We start from the raw sequence: 8,760 nt of genomic DNA, 5'->3' as shown, positions 1-8,760 counted from the left end.
CTCTCTGAAGACCATGTCCTCTGTTCTTCAGGTCCACAGAGCCTGAGTCTCACGTCTGCCTTCCATCAGCCCAGAGAGGATCACATCTCCCTGTATTCCAAGTCCAGTCTCTCAAGGAAATAATTGTGATTGGCCATCTTCAGTTAAATGCCACGGGTAGGGTCACCCTGAGTGGTTCTATTATAACCAAGCAGATAGGATGAGTGAGAGCTAGAGCTTTAGGAGCAGGGCAACTGTTTTCAGAAAATAAGAGTTGCTGGAAGTCAAACAATCGTTAGCTATGAATTTCAACCTTACCTCCTGTGTGACTTTTCATTTTTACTTTCCTTTCCAGCAATTTAGAAATACATTTAATTTTCAAAAGCAATGACTAACTCATTCCATGTGTCAGGGAACATGTATTTCTCGGCTCTCTTTTACAGAACTGCTTTCTTCTTTTATTTCTTTTATCCTTAAAACTTTTTCAATTTTCCTATTTCATGCTGTGCTTAATTTTTTTGATAAGCCATCTTAGAGCCTTTAGGGACGGAGGTGAGGTATAAGTCATAGATTAAAAGAGAAAATGACTACAGAGTTGTGCTGTCCAACATGGTAGCCCTTAGCTACATATGACTTTTTAAATTCAAATTAATTCAAATTAAATAAAATTTAAAATTTATTTCTTAGTTTCACTAGCCATATTTTAAGCTCCCAATAGCAAGCACAATATAGCTCTATATTTTGGAACTTTTCCATCATTACAGATCATTCTACTGGACAGTGTTGCTGCAGAAGCTTCCAGCAATGGCATGGACTGTCTTCTGAACTAATGAGCTCCCTAAGGGAAGCGGCTTGCTGACCTGGAATGCCCTCAAACTCCCAGGAGCTATGAGTTCCAGTTTCCTTTCCCACCTCTATGCTTCCTGTTGATTACTTTCTGACTTGCTTCCATATTCGTTTTCTCAAAGCCCACATTTACATCACATAAACTTGAGTTATTATTATGTTTTTCTATAGTAGAAAAGATATACAACTGTCATAGAAATTTCTTGGGAAGGATATTTGTTGTTGATACTGAACATTTAATGCACTCATTTAATTAGAGGTGGGACTGAAGGAATGTACAAACTGGAAATGCTGGTTAACAAAATGAAATGTTTAGACATGGAAATGCTTCAAAGCCCAACAGCAGAGACTCCATGGTGGGGACGTTTCCCTCCCTTCTTTTTTTTTCATAACTGTCCAGAAAAGGCAGAATATTCTTGATCAAAGCTGCCTTGAATCTTTAACATTACCTTGTCCCCATTAGAACAAAACTTAGTTCCATGCAGTGCCGATCCCAAATTGTTTCTACCACCGTTTCTGAGGCATGTAGTGAGCCTGTCTGAAAGGCTCACTACGGCTGTTGCTGCTTATAGCGAATTCTCCTCTGGAGTGGGAGGGGGAAGAAGTGCATGGTTGGCGGCCACTAGGTGGTGAGGGAGAGATTCCTTCTATGACTGGTCAGCTCTTGTGAGAGTGGGAGCTGCTCACTGTTCCTTGGCTATGTGCTGGGGAGATGTAGGACCTCCCTAGAGATGACCCGACCCACAGAGATTGGACTCCAGATGCAGGACCTTCCAGCTCACCAATGATTCTCGTGACCAAGAGTTGTACAGAAACAGCAGAATCTCCAACCTGAAGGGACCATGGGATCTGAGACAATGTGACCTGTAGGCTACAGGAACTCGGAATCTTGACACAAACCAGGATGTAGCAGGTGCCCAATAATGGTTATGATTCAATTGCCCATGAGCTCAGTGGAAGGTGGACTTGGAGTCACATTTAACTCGATTTAAGGGATTCTAAAAATATATGATATAGCTTGTGCACCTAAGTTTCAAAACTAAAGTTCTTGTTTGCTGTAGTTGGATATACTAAGTTTGGACAGAAAATCTGAGGGCTTGGGAAGGGCAGTGTCCATGTGACTGGCACAGGACACAAATGACATGCCAGCAGCCAACAGCCAGGATGGAAGAGTGGCTTTCCACACACTGAAATTTTGACTTGAGACTCACTTTGGGGAGTCTTTTGTGGATGGATCTCATCAGCTGACAGCCCCATCGGATATGAGAGTATGAGTTCTGTTTTGTTCAGCCGGTCAAACTTAGGATGGCATGTGACTCAGCAACTGATTTCATTACATTGCCTGTGGATTTGGCTAAGTGGTAGATTAGTATATATATTTTTATTGGGCTTTTGAATAATGGTTATTATTTTTCTGAATTCAAGTAGAAGTTCTCTTAATTGATCTCCAGTTAACTGATCAGCCAGATTAACTAACTCCCCATTTACTTTGTGAAACATATTGACTATAATGGACTGAGTGTTTGTATTCCCTCAAAATCCGTATGTTGAAATCCTAACCCCCAGTGTATTAGGAAGCTCTCACCAGTGGGCCCTCACCAAAACCTTACTATGACACTTATCTCAGACTTTCAGTTTCCAGAACTGAGAAATTTCTGTTGCAGATAAGCCGCCCAGTCTATGGCATGCTTTTATGGCGGCCTGAGCTAGGACACTGATGCCCACGGTCCACTGAGGGCTGGTGGCCAGAGTGACAGGGGGCTACTGTTTAGTAGGCCCACGGTAGTTTGTTGGCTTCTTTCCTAACTGTTCATTTCATTGGATTGTATTCCAGTAATTTTACAATCTGACCAAATATTATTAAAACCAGTGGTACATGAGTACATAAAGAAAGAGAAATGTGTTAGCAATGAAAATTAGGCTTAATGCTTAGGAAAGACTCAGTAAAGGAAAATCGCTTTACAAAGTGTTGTTGAATTATATTTGATGGTTATCAAACAGTACAGCATCTAGAAGTATTCTTGAGTCAAAGTGGTTTGCATTGTCTCTAAAGTCTCATTTCATTAAAGAAATCCAATGAGACAACATGGAGGACGCATTTTATGTAATGTGTGGTTTGCAAAGAAAGGGGACAATACAGCACTCGAAGCAGCAAATCCATATTCAAAGAAAAGGTGTTGGCCAGATAAAAGGATTGGTGAGTGACAACACATTTTAAGTTGCCTGTTACAACAAAATGTTTGCTGAATATCTGTATCTTTTGTGTGATTCTTTTTGTGTCAATGGATTACCGCCCTCTACTGGCCAAGAGGGAGGGATTTCACCTCTGGATCACGTGGAGGCCCCACCCACGGTGTAGTTTCAGAGCACCTATTTATTTTCAGTTAGAATGTGCAGATTTCCGGTTCCAATGCTGGCTGGAAATGTAGCCGTGGGTAAGACAATGTAACTACACTGTTTTATATCCAAAAGATTTTCATCTATTTATATAAGAATGCATTATAATGGGGTGATGACCATCCTCACCCCACCCCCACACGATTTTATTGCCTTTTAATTATACGCGGTAATATTTTAAAATAGCTGTTGATTTAAAAGGCGGTGGCTTTCCAACGTACAGCTGCTGTTCTTGGGTGCCGCTATTCACAATGACAATGTGAAATAAAAATCAGGTCCGATCTTCCTATGAATGAAAGAAATACTGTGTGCGGCAGAGCTCTCCCCTCACACGTCAAGGGACTTTAGAGGACGGGAAGAGCATCTCGCAGGGACGTCCGGATACTGCGGAGACTTGGCGAGATGGCGGCGGGCCCCTCCCACCTCTGCGGCAGCGTCACAATCAATAATGCCAGGCTCTGCCGCAGAATTGCATCTTCTTTTTTCTCTGAGCGCTCACAGCCCGGTGTGGGGAGGCTGGTGCTTTAGACCATTGCACCATCTAGAGTCCGTCGGTATTTATTGCAGGTTCGATCTGGAATTGCAATCTAGGTACATTGTGCATAGGGCAACACTTAGCCCCCGAAAGTAGATCTAATGGTGAAAGGCAAAGAAAAAGTGAGTGAAAAGTTCATTAATTTGCCTGTAAAAGAAATTATTTTAAGGCTAGAAACAAGTGCTAATCATATAAAGTCAATAATGATTACCAAGCATCTGCCGGTCATTTTGTGGATACTAAGGCTGTACCTACAGTTCTCATCAGTCTCCATTTTCACGTGACTCAGTCCAGTGGGGAAAAATACGGATAAGCATATGCCCAGTTAAATTTGAGTTTCAGGTTAACAATGAATAATTTCTTAATAGAGGTATGTTGCATGTATACTAAAGTATTTAACGGGGCATCCTATCAGTATTATTACGGTTATTTTTATTAGCTAAATGTGGCAACCCTCCTTGGAAACAGAGGATTGCAGTGCAGGTTTTACAAGGCCCAGCAGTGGTGCACAAAGGGCTGGAGGAACTTTGCTGGGGTGCTATTAGGAAGGCTTCTCAAGGGAAAGTCACTTATGCATATGGTTCATAGGGTTTTCCTGGTTGAACAGCATCCACCACGGCAAAAGGCTGGGGGAATTCACAGCACAGCAGTTCTGTGCTGCTAGAGTGTAGGGATGAGGAGGGGAGAGGCCCAAAGGGAGGTCCCAGCATCATAGAGGGCCTTCTACCATGCTACCCAGGAGCCGGGTTTTATTCCATATGCAAAGGTGAGTGAAAGAAAAGGTTTTAAGTAGGAGAGTGGCAGGGTTAGATTTGTATTAAAGGAAGATAAATCTGGCAGCAGTGTGGACGATGGATGGGAGGGGTTAAGAAACCTGGAGATGAGGAGACCTGGAGGTGACTGTCCAAGGTCAGCGAGCTTCTAAATAGCAGAGCTTGGATGTGAACTGGGTTTTTCTGGCTCCAAGTCCAGCACGCTTGTCCCCCTGGCAAGGGGCCTGTCCATCTGAGTGGATTATGATTCACACATGCAATCATCTTTAAGATCAGAATGACACACCACATAATGCATGCTTTTCTGTCCCTGAAAGATGAGTTTCACCCACATTTGGAAATAGAGAAAATACCTCATCCTCCTCTTCTCTCCCTTCCTGTTTGCAGTGTCTGCATCTGAGTACCTCGGCCTCCTTTCCCATACAGGGCTCCCCCTGCAAACCAGACTAATGGGGCCAAGTGACAAACTGAATTAGATTCGAAGTATTTGGCCTTATTTTCCTTGGGCCTCAGCCTGGCTTTTTGATGCCCTGGGAATGAGGGCACCTGTTTCTTTCCAAGGAGACTCTGCTGCGCGGCCCATGCAGATGGCAGGGCTGGGCGTTTGCGGTTGTCAGGGGCTGCTCGTTCTTGGACCTGGCTCACTAAAGCTGTTTGGGAGGCCAAGCAGAGCCTGGCAACTCTTCCAGCCCTCCCTCTGCAGTGGGGGCATTGGCAGTGCCCTAGCACACACAGTGCAGCCCCTCAGAGAATGAGCAGGTTCAGTAAACTAGACTAGAAGAGAAGATACACCTATTCTCTTATGCCTGTATCATGAAAATCATGATAGGCTAGAGCTTTGTAAAAAAAAATTGGAGATGCATTTAACAGAGGATAAACAGTGGGAAGTGCAATAATTAGTCATAGAAAATGGGTACAAAAGGGTGCAGTGGATAAATGTATGCAAAATTATAGACATGCTTAGCTTTGGTAATTATAGGGTGATTTTAAAGGAGTCATTTAAAAGCATCAATGAGTTTTTATTGAACACCTGCCATCTGAACGTCCTTCAGAAGCGTTGGGACTGCAGTAGCCACCAGGCTGCAGGAATCCCTGAATTATCAGAGATCTAGTTGCAGGCCCTGCCAGGAGTGACAGAGAGCCAGGATTGATGGGACGTAGGTCCCCAGCATTAGTGTTGGTTCTGAGGCATGTGAATTTTCAGAGGAGAGAATGGCGATTTTGTGAGACTGATGGTATTTTGTAGCAAGATGAAAGTGACTCCACAAATACAGGAATGGAGTCAATATCCACTTCTTCTAATTAAAATGAAATTTTAAATTAATTAATTTTTAGTTAAGGTTAAAATGAAAATGAAACCTGGCTCTGAACCACTCTCCCCCTTCTCCATCTGGAGAGAAATGGATTCTAAGCTGTCATTGGTGCATTCCTGCCAATACCACCATCCCTACCACTGGAGGTTGAACAGCAATCCAGGAGGCGTCACTGGTGCCTAGAAAAGGGGCCAGGCCTCTGGTCTTCACTCCTTAATCTTTCTGCCCACACCCTGACGATTCATGTCTGTGCAGGCACTAAAGACTTTGCATGTGCTCAGAGTTCCTGGGGAACTTGCCACCTGGAACCCTGGCACTGGGTCCGTCTCCTTGTAGCAGCATGGCACACTGAGTCCCTCTGGGCTTTGCTGCTGCCATGGGGCCGCCTGAGTGGCCAGTGGTCACTGAGCCCACAGCTTCACTCACTTCCACATCTTTTCAGCTGCCTCAGATTCACTCTTCTCTCACCTGTGCCAGCATCTTCAGTAAGATGAAGCTTCTCTCAAAGCCCAGGTAAAGCATTCCAGCAGCTTCCATTTGCTGCTAGATGGGTGGATGGAGGGAAATGTGAAAGGCCTCACTAACTTCTTAAAATTGGAGAGGAGAGTAGGAGGAAGAAAAATGTTGAGAGAGCCACGCAAATTAGTATCACAATAAATCATCCCATGTAATTTATAGGCGATGCAGGGAGCTAGCAGAGCACAGGATTAAATTGCTTGGAATCCGGGTTCTACCTCTTGCTCTCCATGTGGCCTTGCCTCAGTCCCCTCATTAGGAAGACAGATGGTCATAATAGTACCTGTTTGGCAGTATTGCTGTGAGGATCCAAAGAGTCAAGACAGGCATAGCACTCAGTACAGTGACGAGGCACCTCGAGCACTCATGGTTAGCTGCTGTTATCACGATTGCTCTCTCTCACTGATGCAAATACCGGCCCTCCCCCATAGGGCACCCTCACTGCATTCCGACACCACCAGTGTCTGTCTCTGCTCATAGCTAGCAATAGCTCCATCTCCATAATCAGTAAGAGAGAGCAAGAAAGAAGAGGGAATGAGGGAAGGAAAACTCATCCTGGGGTAAGTGCCCTGACAGAAGGGATGGGTTCTGATCTCTGCCTGCCCCACACAGTCGATCCACCCAGAAAAAGAGAATATTCTAGCTGTGATAATGTTCCTGATAGAGTGATTTCAGGACTTATTTTATTTTATTTTTATTTATTTCAGTAATCTTATGGGAAGGGCAGTGGCATGTGCTCTGCAGACGGAGCTCGGCACCATCAGAGGTATGCATTTTGCCAGTAGAAAGAGCACTGGACCAGCAGTCTTCCCAGCTCTTCAGCTGGCTTGATCTCTCCACTCTCCAAGTGTCTCTGCCTCACAGGTGCCCTCTCTGCCCCCAGTCTACATTAGCTCCTACCTGTCATTCTCTCTTAGTTTCTTGTTCTTTATTATTAGCCTTTATTCAGTTTTTAATTGTGGATACTTGGTGTCTTTATTTGTTTAGCGTCTTCTCTTGCAGTGGATTATATAGCTCTGGAGGGCAGGGATTAAGTGTGTTTTATTAACCAAGTATGATCACTTAACTTTAATTTTTTAATCTGTTTAAATGGGGATGGTAATACTGCTTTGGCCTACCCCACTGAGCTGTGAAATTAAAAAAAAGATAACGCATGAGAAACTTCCTTGTAAGTCATAAAACACGATGCAAATATTAGTTATGCTCAGTGCCATGTCCATTTGAATGTACATCACAATCTGAAGACATGTGAAATGAGCTCCTAGACAGATTCGCATTCTGTTAAATGAGGTAGTAGAGGAAAGTGCTTAGGACAGGGAGTGCACACCCTGATAGCTCGTACTGTCTAAAGCCGAAGATGGCAGCCCCAACCTCTAAAAATACCATATTCACTAAGTCCATCCATAGTAGGAGTGGAAGAGGAGCACACCGTGGCTGGCTATGTCTAAACACGTGGGACAGTGAGTAACCCAGGGCCCATCTGTTCTGCACACTGGGCGAGGTTTTGCTAGTTGGTTCTCAACTAAGATGTTTCTTTCCTACTACGCGGCAAGGATGGCGAGTGTGACACCTTCACCGGCTGCATGGCAGGCAGATTGCAGAGGGAGAGGAGCCTTTTCCAGAAAAATGGCTGCTGTCTCCAGCATTTCACAGAGAGCGAATGGAGGAGCATGTGTCTCCTAAGCTCTAACACTTACCAGATGTGTGCAGCATCACATTCGGAACAGGAGAGCTGGGGCAGTTGGGATAGAGGGGACAAATACAGCGTCTTGGGCTAAGGCCCTGCGGCTTTTGAAAGACCAGCCAGGAAACAAGCACCACATTGGCCATGAGGATGGAACATTTCTTGTTTCCTGGCTGGTCTGTCAAAAGCCGCAGGGCCTTAGCCCAAGACGCTGTATTTGTCCCCTCTATCCCAACTGCCCCAGCTCTCCTGTTCCGAATGTGATGCTGCACACATCTGCACGAAGGCTGGAACCTAAAGATTGCACGGTGTTAAACTAGAAAGAGAAAACAAATTGTCAGATTGGACCAAAATAGACATGTTTTCCTTCACTAGGTCATTCTTGAGTTTTGTCCTATTTCTTAGGGAGGCAGAGAAGGAGTTGACACCAGAACTACATTGGGTATTATTCCTTGTTGTTTGGTGTGTATAGTTATGGTTTAATTGACTGCTTAGTCAGTGCATAGAATTTGGTTGCACGTTTTGTGGAGTCCCTGGCTCTCCAAGGACCCCAGATTCCCTGTTGTTGGCAGGGAGCCCAGTCTTTCTCCAGACCCTCAACACAGGCCTGAGTGCGCTTTATTCACTGTGTCTTTATACCGCAGTGACTGCCTTGAACAAAAACAGAGGTGAACCCTGTGTCCAAGAGAGGTAAGGTAACAGAAAAAGTTAGGCTAG

Source organism: Rhinolophus hipposideros (genome assembly GCF_964194185.1).
Source record: "Rhinolophus hipposideros genome assembly, chromosome: 3".
Classification (NCBI taxonomy): Eukaryota; Metazoa; Chordata; class Mammalia; order Chiroptera; family Rhinolophidae; genus Rhinolophus; species Rhinolophus hipposideros.
The sequence above is the reverse complement of the archived record's forward strand: the minus strand, read 5'-3'. Positions refer to the sequence as shown.